This window comes from Ambystoma mexicanum, chromosome 12 (assembly GCF_040938575.1).
Source record: "Ambystoma mexicanum isolate Mex_15411 chromosome 12, UKY_AmexF1_1, whole genome shotgun sequence".
In the NCBI taxonomy this organism is placed as follows: Eukaryota; Metazoa; Chordata; class Amphibia; order Caudata; family Ambystomatidae; genus Ambystoma; species Ambystoma mexicanum.
This window is the reverse complement of record NC_090936.1, coordinates 1,223,072,652-1,223,086,422: the sequence shown is the minus strand read 5'-3', so window position 1 is coordinate 1,223,086,422 and position 13,771 is coordinate 1,223,072,652. Positions and strand designations below refer to the sequence as shown.

The following is a 13,771-nucleotide window of genomic DNA, read 5'->3' as shown; positions in this document are numbered from 1 at the left end:
CGGCAGGCCCCTCGCGGGAACCCTTAGAGAAAGCCCTGGTATGCCTATTATGTCTGCGAGGCACCTCTGGAGAAACCCTCGTAGCAGAGCCTTTGAAGCCCCTCCTGGACCTGGAGGACCCCGGGAAGGAGTCCCCCAGCCGGGGTGCCCTGAAAAGTAAGGAATTTACCAGGCGTCTCTTCTTTCTGTCGATGAAGAGTTGAAAATGCGGTGGAGGAACTCTCTGGAAGATCTCCGACCGACAAAGATGACGCTGAAGTGCCTGGACCGAAAGGGAGTCGCAGTACAAACACGAGCCCCAACGGTGATCCGTTCCCAGACACTCCAAGCAGAGAGAATGGGGATCCGCCCTAGCAAAGCGACGTTCGCAAGAGGAACAAGCTACAAATCCCAAACAATCCGGCATAGACAGAGGATTACCTGACCGCAAAACCGGAGCAGGAGAGAAGGACAACAGGAAAAGAAAAAATCTTCCCGGTGATGCAAGTGCGTCCAGCCCCGACCACGCAGAGAAAAGGACTGAAGCGTGATGTGCGTGGGTGGAGCTAAGGAGGGTGGGGTTACGGCCGCGTGCGGTACCCCACGTAAAAAGAGAAGAAGGACCCTTTTTTCAATTTGATGCTTTTTTAGTGCTCTGGTCCCGTCTCACAGGACGGAATATCCCAAAAGTATGGAGGAAAGGGAACGGGACGTATGAGTATACCTTTTTTCCAATGGCATCAAGAAGCTTGTCCTCTTTGGAAAGGACTTGAGACGCTGCAGTGAAAGATGTAGAGGCCGGCTTAGACTGGAGCATAGCTGCTGTCACCACCTTCGATTAGGGGAGCGGACATGCAGTCAAGGGTATGTCTTCTGACGCGTGTAACTTGTTTTTCTCAGACCTTGAGGGCTTCGGCCAGGACATCCTTTTCAAGGAAGAGACCTGTGCGCTCCTGTATCGACAGAGTAAAGGCTCCAGAAAGTACACCTTCCTGAGGAGCTGGAGGCTCGGGTGTTGGAATATCTAGCAACGCCATCATATCCACTACCCGGTCATGAAAGGCTCTGATAGAGTGGGGCGGGTCATCGCTATCCTGGTCAGCTTGATCTTCATCCAGTGCGGCGGCGGGAACAGAATCTTGATCCGCAGCAAGTGGCACCTCAGACCCCGTGGGCAGACTTGACTGTGCAACAAGAGTCTTAAGCACAGGTGAAAGTGGAGGCAGCAGTGGTAGGGGGCCCCACTGGGAGAGGTGGTGGAGCTGGCACTACCGGAACCTGCAGAGGAGTAGCCGGAGCAGGTGGCAGCTCGGGAGGCTTAGGATACATTTCTTTGAATAGATCCTTAAAGTATGCCTTCATCAGGTCAGAGTGCATAAGCGTCTGGAACTTGCCAAAAAACGCATCCTCCGAAGAAGTCCTAATCACTGGAGTGGGTGCAGGCCGCTCTGAAGGGGCATACCCCCAGGATTGCAAAGAGGATGGTTGCCAGGATGGCCCTCCACCAGCTGGATCCACGTAAGCCACGGGAGCGGACGTAAGAGGGAGCGAGACTGTGTGTGGTAGTGGAAAACGAGCACGCCAATACATCGGAGAGCGGAACAGATTCCTATTATCCACATTACCTGGAAAAGGCTGTGGCTCAGCCCCAAAAACAGGCCCCTCTGTACCAGCTGTTGAGAATGTTGGTGTGAGAGAGTAGACAAAATGGCTGCCACAGACCGCAGGGGTTGGACCGCCATTTTGTTATTGCCCGAAGAGAACTGCGTCACCGGTGTCAGTGAGGCCATTGTCACCATAGGGATATCAGGGGACTTATGTTCCATTTTAGCCTTGTGACAGGGAACCTCGGCAAAGCAGGTACTAGTAAGTCTAGAGATCTTTTGTAAGCCCTTAGACTCTGCTGAAGAATTTGCCCTCAGTGACGGCACCTCGGGAGAGACAGTACTTGAAGAACTAAGGTGTTTGCCCGCCTTCTTTGCCCTCTCAGCAGGATCGGTTCGACCACTGGATTGTGTGTGGGAAGGCTTAGGGTCACCCTCCGTAGCCAGAGCCCTTGTAGAGTGCCCCTAGATCCTGCCAGTAGAAATAACCACTAGTCTGGGATCCTCGGGGGTAACCTTGGTGCTTTTAGTCCCTTTATTGGAAACCTCGAGACGATTCTCAGTACACACTTAGTTCCAGATTTGGAAACCTCAGGAACTACCCAGGTGAAAACAGCTCCAGAAATGCTGGGTTTAACTTTAGCCCCCAGATGGGGAACCTCAGATGAAGATCCGGTCCTAACAGCCCCTTTACAGCGAGACTCAGAGGAAACTCCAGAGTGCAGGTTAGATCCCTTTCGGAACACCTCGGGGAGAGCCATGGTCCAGAGCCACTTGGGGCCTTCCCGGAACCAGAAGACCCCGTGAAGGTGTCCCCTGCCCGGAGTGCCCTAAATAGGAAGGAATTTACCGGACTCTTCCTTTTTTCTTCAATGAACTGCTGTAAATGCGGAGGAGGAATCCGCTGGAACACCTCCTCCCAGCTGATAAGCCGACGCTGGAGTGCACGGATGGAGCGGGAGTCACAGTAGAAGCAAGAGTCCCACTGGTATTCTGGGCGCAAGCACTCCAGAGAAAGTGGGAATCTGCCCTCACGAAACGACATTCGCATGAAAAACAGGACACGAATCCTAGACACTCCAGCACAGACGGAAGAAAGAAGACCGTGGAACCGGAGCAGGAAAATGAAGGACAAGGGAACAAAAAGAAAAAATTCCCTATGATGCAAGTGCGTCCGACCGCGCATAGAAAAGGACTGAAGGGCGATGCGCCGGTGAAGTTCAGGAAGGCGGGGCTGCGGTCACGTTGTGGCCCTGCATAAAAATTTAAAAAAGTCAAAAAAGTTACTTTTTGGGTGCTTTAAAAGTGCTCCATTCCCGTCCCGATGGACAGGATGTCCCACAAGTATGGAGAAAAGGGGACGGGACGTAGGACTACAACTTTCGTATGCACAAATGGAGGGGGGTAGGTCAGCGAATTAAGTGAATACCGATAGCTACAGTGTTCTGCCTGCATTCCAAAACAATAAATCATACATGTTTTAACCAACAGGTTCTGAACAAGATTTCTTTTATATTTTTAGATTCATGTAGAATGTGCGTTGGTCCTTCACATAGCCACTTTATTAAACACAAAACAATTGTTTCTGCTGATGAAAGAATGCAAAGCAAAAATCATACTATGTTGGTGTGAAATTAAAGATGGGTATCTTGGAGACAGCGAAAGAGACACAACTGCTGGCTTCTCTACTTAATCAACATTTACAGTCAAAATTACTGTACCTCAGAGGGCCTACATTTCCCTGCCTTCTTAAAGCAAGACCACCCAAAGTGGTTCAGTTAAGTTTTCAGTATAAAAAACTATCAATGTACATTGAATTTCAGGCTTTGCCTGGCATAAGATGCCGTTCTCCGGCGACTGAGTCTGCACTTGGCAATGATCACAGCACTTAAGCCTGAGAGGCTGTGGATTCCATATGATGGCTAGATATGGCATATGAGGCTTTACCTGGCATAAGATGCCGTTCTCTGGTGACTGAGTCTGCACTTGTCAATGATCACAGCACTTAGGCCTGAGAGGCTGTAGCTTCCATAAGATGGCTAGATATGGCATATGAGGCTTTACCTGGCATAAGACAGCACTTAGGCCTGAGAGGCTGTGGCTTCCATATGATGACTAGGTATGGCATATGAGGCTTTACCTGGCATAAAATGTTCTCTGGTGACTGAGTCTGCACTTGGCAGTGATCACAGCACTTAGGCCTGAGAGGCTGTGGATTCCATATGATGGCTAGATATGGCATATGAGGCTTTACCTGGCATAAGATGTTGTTCTCTGGTGACTGAGTCTGCACTTGGCAGAAATCACAGCACTTAGGCCTGAGAGGCTGTAGCTTCCATAAGATGGCTAGATATGGCATATGAGGCTTTACCTGGCATAAGACAGCACTTAGGCCTGAGAGGCTGTGGCTTCCATATGATGGCTAGGTATGGCATATGAGGCTGTGGCTTCCATATGATGGCTAGGTATGGCATATGAGGCTTTACCTGGCATAAGATGCCGTTCTCTGGCGACTGAGTCTGCACTTGGCAATGATCACAGCACTTAGGCCTGAGAGGCTGTGGCTTCCATATGATGGCTAGATATGGCATATGCGGCTTAACCTGGCATAAGATGCCGTTCTCCGGCGACTGAGTCTGCACTTGGCAATGATCACAGCACTTAGGCCTGAGAGGCTGTGGCTTCCATATGATGGCTAGGTATGGCATATGAGGCTTTACCTGGCATAAGATGCTGTTCTCCGGCGACTCAGTCTGCACTTGGCAATGATCACAGCACTTAGGCCTGAGAGGCTGTGGCTTCCATATGATGGCTAGGTATGGCATATGAGGCTTTACCTGGCATAAGATGCCGTTCTCTGGCGACTCAGTCTGCACTTGGCAATGATCACAGCACTTAGGCCTGAGAGGCTGTGGCTTCCATATGATGGCTAGGTATGGCATATGAGGCTTTACCTGGCATAAGATGCCGTTCTCTGGCGACTCAGTCTGCACTTGGCAATGATCACAGCACTTAGGCCTGAGAGGCTGTGGCTTCCATATGATGGCTAGGTATGGCACATGAGGCTTTACCTGGCATAAGATGCCGTTCTCTGGCGACTGAGTCTGCACTTGGCAATGATCACAGCACTTAGGCCTGAGAGGCTGTGGCTTCCATATGATGGCTAGATATGGCACATGAGGCTTTACCTGGCATAAGATGCCGTTCTCTGGCGACTCAGTCTGCACTTGGCAATGATCACAGCACTTAGGCCTGAGAGGCTGTGGCTTCCATATGATGGCTAGATATGGCACATGAGGCTTTACCTGGCATAAGATGCCGTTCTCTGGCGACTCAGTCTGCACTTGGCAATGATCACAGCACTTAGGCCTGAGAGGCTGTGGCTTCCATATGATGGCTAGGTATGGCATATGAGGCTTTACCTGGCATAAGATGCCGTTCTCTGGCGACTCAGTCTGCACTTGGCAATGATCACAGCACTTAGGCCTGAGAGGCTGTGGCTTCCATATGATGGCTAGGTATGGCATATGAGGCTTTACCTGGCATAAGATGCCGTTCTCTGGCGACTCAGTCTGCACTTGGCAATGATCACAGCACTTAGGCCTGAGAGGCTGTGGCTTCCATATGATGGCTAGATATGGCATATGAGGCTTTACCTGGCATAAGATGCTGTTCTCTGGAGACTCAGTCTGCACTTGGCAATGATCACAGCACTGATCACAGCACTTAGGCCTGAGAGGCTGTGGCTTCCATATGATGGCTAGGTATGGCATATGAGGCTGTGGCTTCCATATGATGGCTAGGTATGGCATATGAGGCTTTACCTGGCATAAGATGCCGTTCTCTGGCGACTCAGTCTGCACTTGGCAATGATCACAGCACTTAGGCCTGAGAGGCTGTGGCTTCCATATGTTGGCTAGATATGGCATATGAGGCTTTACCTGGCATAAGATGCCGTTCTCTGGCGACTGAGTCTGCACTTGGCAATGATCACAGCACTTAGGCCTGAGAGGCTGTGGCTTCCATATGATGGCTAGGTATGGCATATGAGGCTTTACCTGGCATAAGATGCCGTTCTCTGGCGACTCAGTCTGCACTTGGCAATGATCACAGCACTTAGGCCTGAGAGGCTGTGGCTTCCATATGATGGCTAGGTATGGCATATGAGGCTTTACCTGGCATAAGATGCTGTTCTCTGGCGACTCAGTCTGCACTTGGCAATGATCACAGCACTTAGGCCTGAGAGGCTGTGGCTTCCATATGATGGCTAGGTATGGCCTAAGATTATAGCCGTGCCTGGCATGCAACACAGTAGTCAGCATATTATGGATATATCTAGCATGTGAAACTTTAGCAGGTACAATATGCCAGTGGCTGGCCATTTGAGGCAGAATTAATAATAAAAAGTAGTACTCTTGTCCCAGTATATCATGACTGCACCCATTAGATACTGGTTAAGTATTGTAACTAATACCTCAATAAATGGCTGAAAACTAAAATAGCCTTTTATACACTTAGGTACTATTTGCTATGTTATTATTAGTTGTACACTTATTGTAGTTTGTTTATTTTTTGCAGTGTCACTTCCTGTGATCACACCAAAGTTCCTGTGACGTTGTCAGGGTTGTAGGTCCTTATTGTTGCCATATCCGCTGCTCCTGGAATTTTGATGAAGTGACGTTCCTGGTATGCTGTAGCTAAAATAAAAATACTTAATTGCCCGTCTACTCCCCCTGGCAACAAAAGGAAAGAGGAAAAACCAAAAATCCAGCAAAAAAGCTTAGGGGGCTTCTAGCAAAAGGGACCTGTCTGCCCTAGCAGTAACCTATTGCTGCATCTCCGGTCTGTGTACAGCGCGGTGTCGCTTCCTGGATAGGTTGGCGCTATGTACACCGCAGTAGAAAGACGCCATGCAGGCCCTGGTAGCTGCACTGCTGTGGCGCCGAAGGGAACGGCGCCACATCGTTGCGCAGCTGGCTGCTGTGCGGTGGCCACTTTGTGTGGCCTGCCTTTCCCTGGCCCTGGCTGTCGGAACTGTTAATTCGGCCACTTGATAACTCAACACCCTGGACTGATGCCTGAAAGCAGACACCCCCGGCAAGAAGAAAGACTTGTCTTGCCTATCAAAGGGTAGGCAGGCCGCATTTAGATGTCAGGAGGGGAAAGGATTGTCCGGGCCCAGCTTTATCCCGGGAACAGGTGGCGGGACGGCACAAAGGCTGCTCTCGGGCATGGCATTCCGATGAGAGCATGGGCCTGCGGACACCCGCCCGCCCGCCCGTCTGGGGGGACTCCAGAGATATTTCCAGGGTTTTAGGTTTCCCTAATACCGGTCCTTTTCTAATCTTGGAAGGGCAGTGCAGGCCGGGGCCTACCCCTGAACGCAGTGCTCGTCATCTCGGGGAACCTTTTATGGGTGTGATGGCATTGGCACACACTGCCTGCAGGTTTAGTTTATAGAAGCCAAAAGGCGAGTCCTTGTTTCTCAGTATTAATCAAAAACAAACTAGGCAAATCGAAAATTACATTTAGCAATAACAGCGAAAGAAATAATAATCATTATGAAAAACGACCAGTGCTGATTGCGAGGCTAATAGGAATGGATTTGATTTCGTTTTAGGGAGCACGGATTTCGCGATGTCAGAGATCTGTAGATACCAGGCCTTGTCACCAATCCTCAGTCCCATCAAAGTGGTCCTTGGAATATTGCACCTTTATTCCTTTACATTATAGGGAATGGGCTATTCAATCGCCCAATAAGCCAAAGACAGGCGTGTCCCAAGGCATCCAAACACCCCATGGAAAGCTCTGCTCATGGCATGAGGGGCCTTCTTCACTAGATGGCTTCTCGTGCTCATCTCGGGCCTTGCTCCGGTCAGCGTCCTGGCCTGATGTGTCTGTGCTCTCCTGGTAGGATCCCGTTAGGCTGTGGGGTTGCGTGTTTGGGTATCCCATTGGGGCGGGGTGGGGTGAGAGTGCTGAGTGGAGGGCAGCTCAGCTTGCTACAGTTTGCTCAAAGCTTTTCGGGCCACTAATCCTGCCCACTGCAGTTCTGATGTCACTTCACAACACACGTGTCGATTCAGGTGCAAGTACCAGATACATTGGTCACTAATTTGTAATTATGTGCAGCAGTCACTGAGCATTGAGGCAAATTCCATCACCTGTAGATTGCTTTTCAGTTTGTGATTTATTTCAGTCTGGCCCATCAGTGTATGGTGCCGTCTCCTGATATTCTAATGGGATCTGTAAATGGAACGCCAATGTGAGAGTTCTGTCAGATGCCTACTGTACAGCAAGAAGGAGAAGCAGTGGTACGAATCTTCCCCACGTTCCCAGCAATCTGATCACGGTTTACAAAAACAGAAAAACCAACAAGCTTTGACAAAGTGCAAACTCTCGTCTTTGTATAATGAAAAGTTTTTCTTTTGCGCTCCCATATAAGATCACGCACGTGCCGAAGCTCTATAGGTAGGGTTCATAAAGCATATGCAGGGCACCTCCCCTCACCAAGCAAAATATGTCGATACCCCACTACATGCATCAACACTTATCACAAACAAGACACAAACATCTCGGCACCAGGTCACCTCTTCTGAAAATGAAGCCCTTAATACCATCTTGGAGTTCAGAACCGGCAACCCCGTCCTTGGAGGTATCCTAGCTGCAACCGTGGCCCAACTCAAACCTGTTCACCACTACAAAGCTGCCTCCTAGCAGAACTGAAGAACTTCAATCAGTCGTACACTCAAGGAACTTGGCTGGGACAGCATTACTTACAAAGCACTGATGACCAATACACCATCCTACTTGACAACAAATAAAAAACCAACCCCAGGAGGCCAACATTGCAGCAGGAGCCGATACATCTCCAGACTGGAATCCAAGAAGTGCAAGAAGGGGACAACTAGAAAGCAAGCCCCCCTGGTGACTATGATCCGGAGCTAGCATAGGCAGTGGGGAAGGATCATGGGAACGGAACTCTAAACACCTGGCAGGCCACATATTGAGTAGTCATGGAATAGACCTATATTCAACCTGTTGCTTCCTCGGGCAGAAAGCAGCTGAAAACACTACTCTTCAAGGTCCCCTACACAGCAGATCACTGAAGGCAACTATCCCTACTCCCTATTTTGATGTACCCCTTCCTGCACAGTGCCACGTTTGCATAATGCAAATCATCTACATACACACTACGTACATGAAAGTGCTGAGTGTCCCGGCTCTGAATATGTCACGATTCGGGGACCCTATCTGCTGAGATCAGACCGCACATAAACACTTTGATCTGCTGAAGTTCCACAGACGCCCTTTTTGATATGTTGTGACAGATGGGAATGTTACTAGCTTTCTTGGAGGAAATCAAGACTTTCCTGCATGTCTAAGCTCTCTGGGGGTTGCTGCCTTCCTTGTCTAGAAGAATGAGTCTAGCACAATGTGTGACTTTTCCTTTTCTGCTTCTCTCATACGTTTCCCTGTCGCAGGATGGCCCTATCTATGAGGTGTTGTAATCTTGCGGTGCCAACAGAGTCCCTGGTGCATTCATCTGCCGCCCTTGATGGGGTTTCATGAGCACAAGTCCTCTACCCTTAATCGCCTGCACTCTCTGGCATGGGAGATTGCAGTATTTCAGTATAGTATGAAAGTCAGGGGAATTTTAGTTAAGCAAAATGGTAACTAGTCTCTCCTTTGACTTTCTAAGTGCACTAGTCCTGGACGTGCAGACTCCTGGCAAAAACAAAGTTACGTTTGGGGGTCCTAGGACATGGTAAGAAGCAGAGGGCTTAATGCATTTATATGTGTGTGTTATATATATATATATATATATATATATATATATATATATATATATATATATATACATATGTTAACTATATGTATGGTTTTATGTTTTATATTACCAGTACATTAAGGTATACACTAGTGCATCCATGGACGTAGTGCACTGTGCACATTATTACTGCTGTAGAGACTTCAACTTTCATCCCTTTTACTATTTCCCCTTCCCCTTCTTTTCCTTTTCTTTGCTGCTATGCACTTTGCACCTTTTTGGCTGCTAATGCACTATGCACTTTACATTGCTCATATACTGCAACATGTGCTTGATCTGTCCCACTTTCTACCCTTGTATATGCACGGTGATAATGATGTGTGTAAGTACTTTGAGACTATAGATTAACAGCGGGCATGCGTACACGTCACATAGTTAATGTCATGTATGTAACTTAGACTGTGGGACTGATTTGAAGAGATGGCTATATCACGATGTGTGTGCTGCAGACTTTTAGCGCAGATTTTACATTCTTCTGGATGGCGGGCATTTTCTGACCATGCCTCTTTTTTTATTTTATATTTGATAGTTTATACTGTTTAGAGGCATGTTGTGGTCCGCCTTTCCCCCGTACATCCCACCCACAGTGGGAGCACTTTATGTGACATATTTTGTCTTTTTTTAAGCGGTGATTGTACCATACAGTTTCCTCCCATAGCTATTTTTTCTCACGTTATACGCCATCTCTTCTGCAGTTCCCACTTTCGTGACTTATGTGGCACTGCCGGCAGCATTTTCAATTTAAGCCGTTATTTAATGCTCAAATGAACACGGTGTGTACCTTATTGCATTGTACAGAAAAGAATGCGTTGCCTTTGATATACTATAACATGGCCGCCTAGTGTCCAATACATTGTATTGACTTGTGTACAGAGACGTTCTATGTACTGCTACCATAGAGTTTGTATAACGTTTTTAAGGAGTCCCTTGTCTGTGTTTCCCCTACTTACGTGAACAAGCGGTCGGAGCACCGTGAAACGCGTTGTTCTGTTACTTCAGGTTTTCCCCTTCTTATGCACTTTGGATCAATAAAGAAGATTTTGTGCTACCTGATTCTGCTGTCAAGCCTTTCATTTTGCTGAGATTGGACTTTCTTTACTCAGCTGCTCTCGGGACTGCCGCCCGCTGGTTTGGGGCACAATTTTCCGTTTGAAAATATATATATATATATTTGATAAATACATGCGCAAAGTTAGATTGAAAAAATTCTACGCCATGTATCCACCAAAACCTAAACCCAAATTGAATCTCCAGGGAGGCACTGATGTCTCGATACAAGATACGTTCACCTTAAGAGATTTGGAATCTTTAGACACTGATTGTGATTTAGTCACTGATACTTGGGACCAAGAATCTGCCTCTATGTATGTAGATACTGCTTGGCCTGGGAAGACTTTACTTAAAGCCAAGTCACACTTTAACCCAGTATTCAATCCGGGGGGCCATGTTGAGGCCTTCCAGGACTTGGTTGTCCACGATTTGAAGAAAATCAAGAAACAACGTGGGCCTCATAAACCCAACCTTACTGTATGACAACAAGGCACCATTGAACGTTTGAGTATGATGACCGATTTCATTATCAAACCATCGGATAAAGGCATGAACATCGTCCTCATGAATCGTGGGGACTACATCAAAGAGGCACATAGATAATTGCTGAATAAGGACTGTTATGCCCAACTGACTAAAGATCCATCAGAAATCATGAGCGACACATTGGGCAATCTCCTGCAGACTTGGAAGGAGAAAGACTTGTTGGATGAGGACATTTGTTCGTATTTACATCCGAAGTTCCCTGTGATACCGACTATCTATTTTCTGCCTAAAGTTCACAAGAGTCTCATTAGACCTGCGGGCAGACCGATTGTCACACTATGCGGGGCCTTGTTAGAACATACCTCAAGATTTATAGATGAGACTTTGGTGTCATTTGTTACCACTTTGCCTTCTTATTTAAGGGACACCAAAGACTTTTTAAGCCACATAGATGGTATTCCATGGGAATCAACTTTTTTATTAACAACACTTGATGTGGTTTCTCTACATGCAGCTACAGGGGACTGCTATGGGTTTGACTTTTGCCCCCTCCTATGCAAATTTGCTGATGGGTTGGTGGGAAAAAATTGTGGTTTGGCATCCCAGAAACAGTCATCCAGAAACAGTCATCATACATCCAAAATTGCCCTTTGGCTAAGATATATTGATGACTTGTTTATTATCTGGGAGGGGACTAGTGCTGATTGGTTGGATTTTGTTAACATTCTTAACATCAATGACCTGAATCTACAATTCACTGAGAGCCACAGCAAGACTGCTATCCCATATTTGGATATTCTTGTTACTGTGGCTCAAGGAGAATTGATTGCCAGTCTATACAGAAAGCCCACTAGCTCCAACATTCCACTCCATGCCAAGAGTAACCACCCCACTTCCCTGAAATGGAGTATCCCCTATGGGGAGTTCATTCGCATACGAAGGAACTGTTCTAAGATTGAGACCTTCGATTGCAAATGCGCCCTCATGGCATACAAATTTAAACAACGGGGTTACCCTAAGCAAATTTTGGAGAGAGCTTTTTTGAAAGCTAGAAATATGGACCGCTCTCAGCAACTGTTAGCAGACACCTCAGAACATACCACCACTAATATCAGTGAAACACGGCTTATTTTGACATTTGGAGCTAAAGCTCACAACAATCGACAAGTCATGCAGCGTCATTGGCATATCCTTAAATCTGACGAACATTTAAATACCATTTTGGGTGATCGCATTAACATCACTTTTCGGCGGTCCACCTCATTTAAGGGTACATTAGTTCCCAGCTTTATGAGGCCTATTAATAATGCATTGACTAATGGTTGGTTAAATACTAAACCTTGTGGCTTCTATGAATGCAAAGCATGCACGTACGCTGTTAATAAAACTTGCTACACACATCCTATTTTGGGTAGCAATATCAAGATCGCATCCAGAATCATCTGCGATACTGATTATGTGGTTTATGTTCTGGCCTGTCCTTGCAACATGTGGTATGTGGGTAGTACCAAAGGCAAACTAAAATTGAGAATACTTCAGCATATTCGAGCCATTAGAAATATTGATTCTAACTATCCGATGGCTCTGCATTTCCAGTCCCAACATGACAGTAAATTGGAGGGTTTCTCCTTTTTTGGAATACGAACTGTGCCTAAATCACCCAGGGGCGGTAATCGGGAGCTACAGCTGAGGCAATTAGAGACTAAGTCCATTTTGGACCACGAGACCAAGAAACCTAGGAATCACAATCTTGATGAAGAATTATATACCTTCTTAGGAACCTAATATTTTACATTTGTATTTTATCTTCGATTAATTACTTCTGGATTTTAGGTACCCTGTATGTTTTTTATATGACCCCGTTAATATCTGCCTTTGTTCTTGAGTGTTTTCTTCTGATTTCAATCATAAAGTATATTCCCTTATGTCTTGACATATTTTTCAGGTTGATATTTCATGACATTGTTTAGTCTTTCTTGTACAATTTTGGTTTTAACATGTACAGTAGTAGGGTGAACTTTTTATTCAGATCATTATGATGAAAATATTCTAACACAGTATGTTTGTTGGATTCCTTATACGTTTTCACTCTGTTTTTTACTCTGTCTCGCCCTTAACCTCCCTTTTTGCTTTGAAGAGGGTTATGTTACATCTTTAGAGATGGAGATACTTACTTAGCAAAGGTTACTTAGGTATGATACCTCTTGTTTAGGTCTATTATAACCTACGTTTCTTATTGGGACTATCAAGCACATGTGTACCAACTTTTAGCAGTAGAAGGTTGATGAGGAAGGAAATTTGCCTTTAAAATTGGGGCATTTTAGGGTTAAAGCACTTTGCACTTTATTGTGGATTAATAAGTTGACTATTCTTCAGCCGTCCATGGATGCACGGTTTTTGTGCCATATATTCTTTCATAGAGAGCAGGGTTATTCTTAAATATTTGACACTTTATGTCATTTTATATATTTTATGATTTTGTAATGGATCTTTGCTTACCTTGTGTATGGTCTTATGCTTTGAAATATCAGTATATTTAGATATATATGAGTGCATCCATGGACGTAGAGCACTGTGCACATTATTATTGCTGTCGAATTTGCAACTCTTATCCCTTTTATTACTCCCCCTCTTGTTTCCCTTATCCTGGCTGCTATGCACTCTTGCACCTTGTTGGCTGCTAATGCACTATGCACTTTATACTGCCCACATACTGCTACATTTGCCTGAAATGTCCCATTTCTACCCTTGTGCATGTATGATGTAACTTATATGTTCAGGCATTTTGAGACTATAGAATTTATTGGGGCATGCCCATATG

At 46.2% G+C, this 13,771-nt stretch overlaps 1 protein-coding gene across 13 annotated transcripts in view; it reads right to left on the bottom strand.

The window, feature by feature from the left end:
* The window catches only part of MYBPC1 (myosin binding protein C1), a 1,087,780-nt gene that overhangs the window by 1,054,982 nt on the left and 19,027 nt on the right, over positions 1-13,771 (bottom strand). The window lies entirely within an intron of this gene.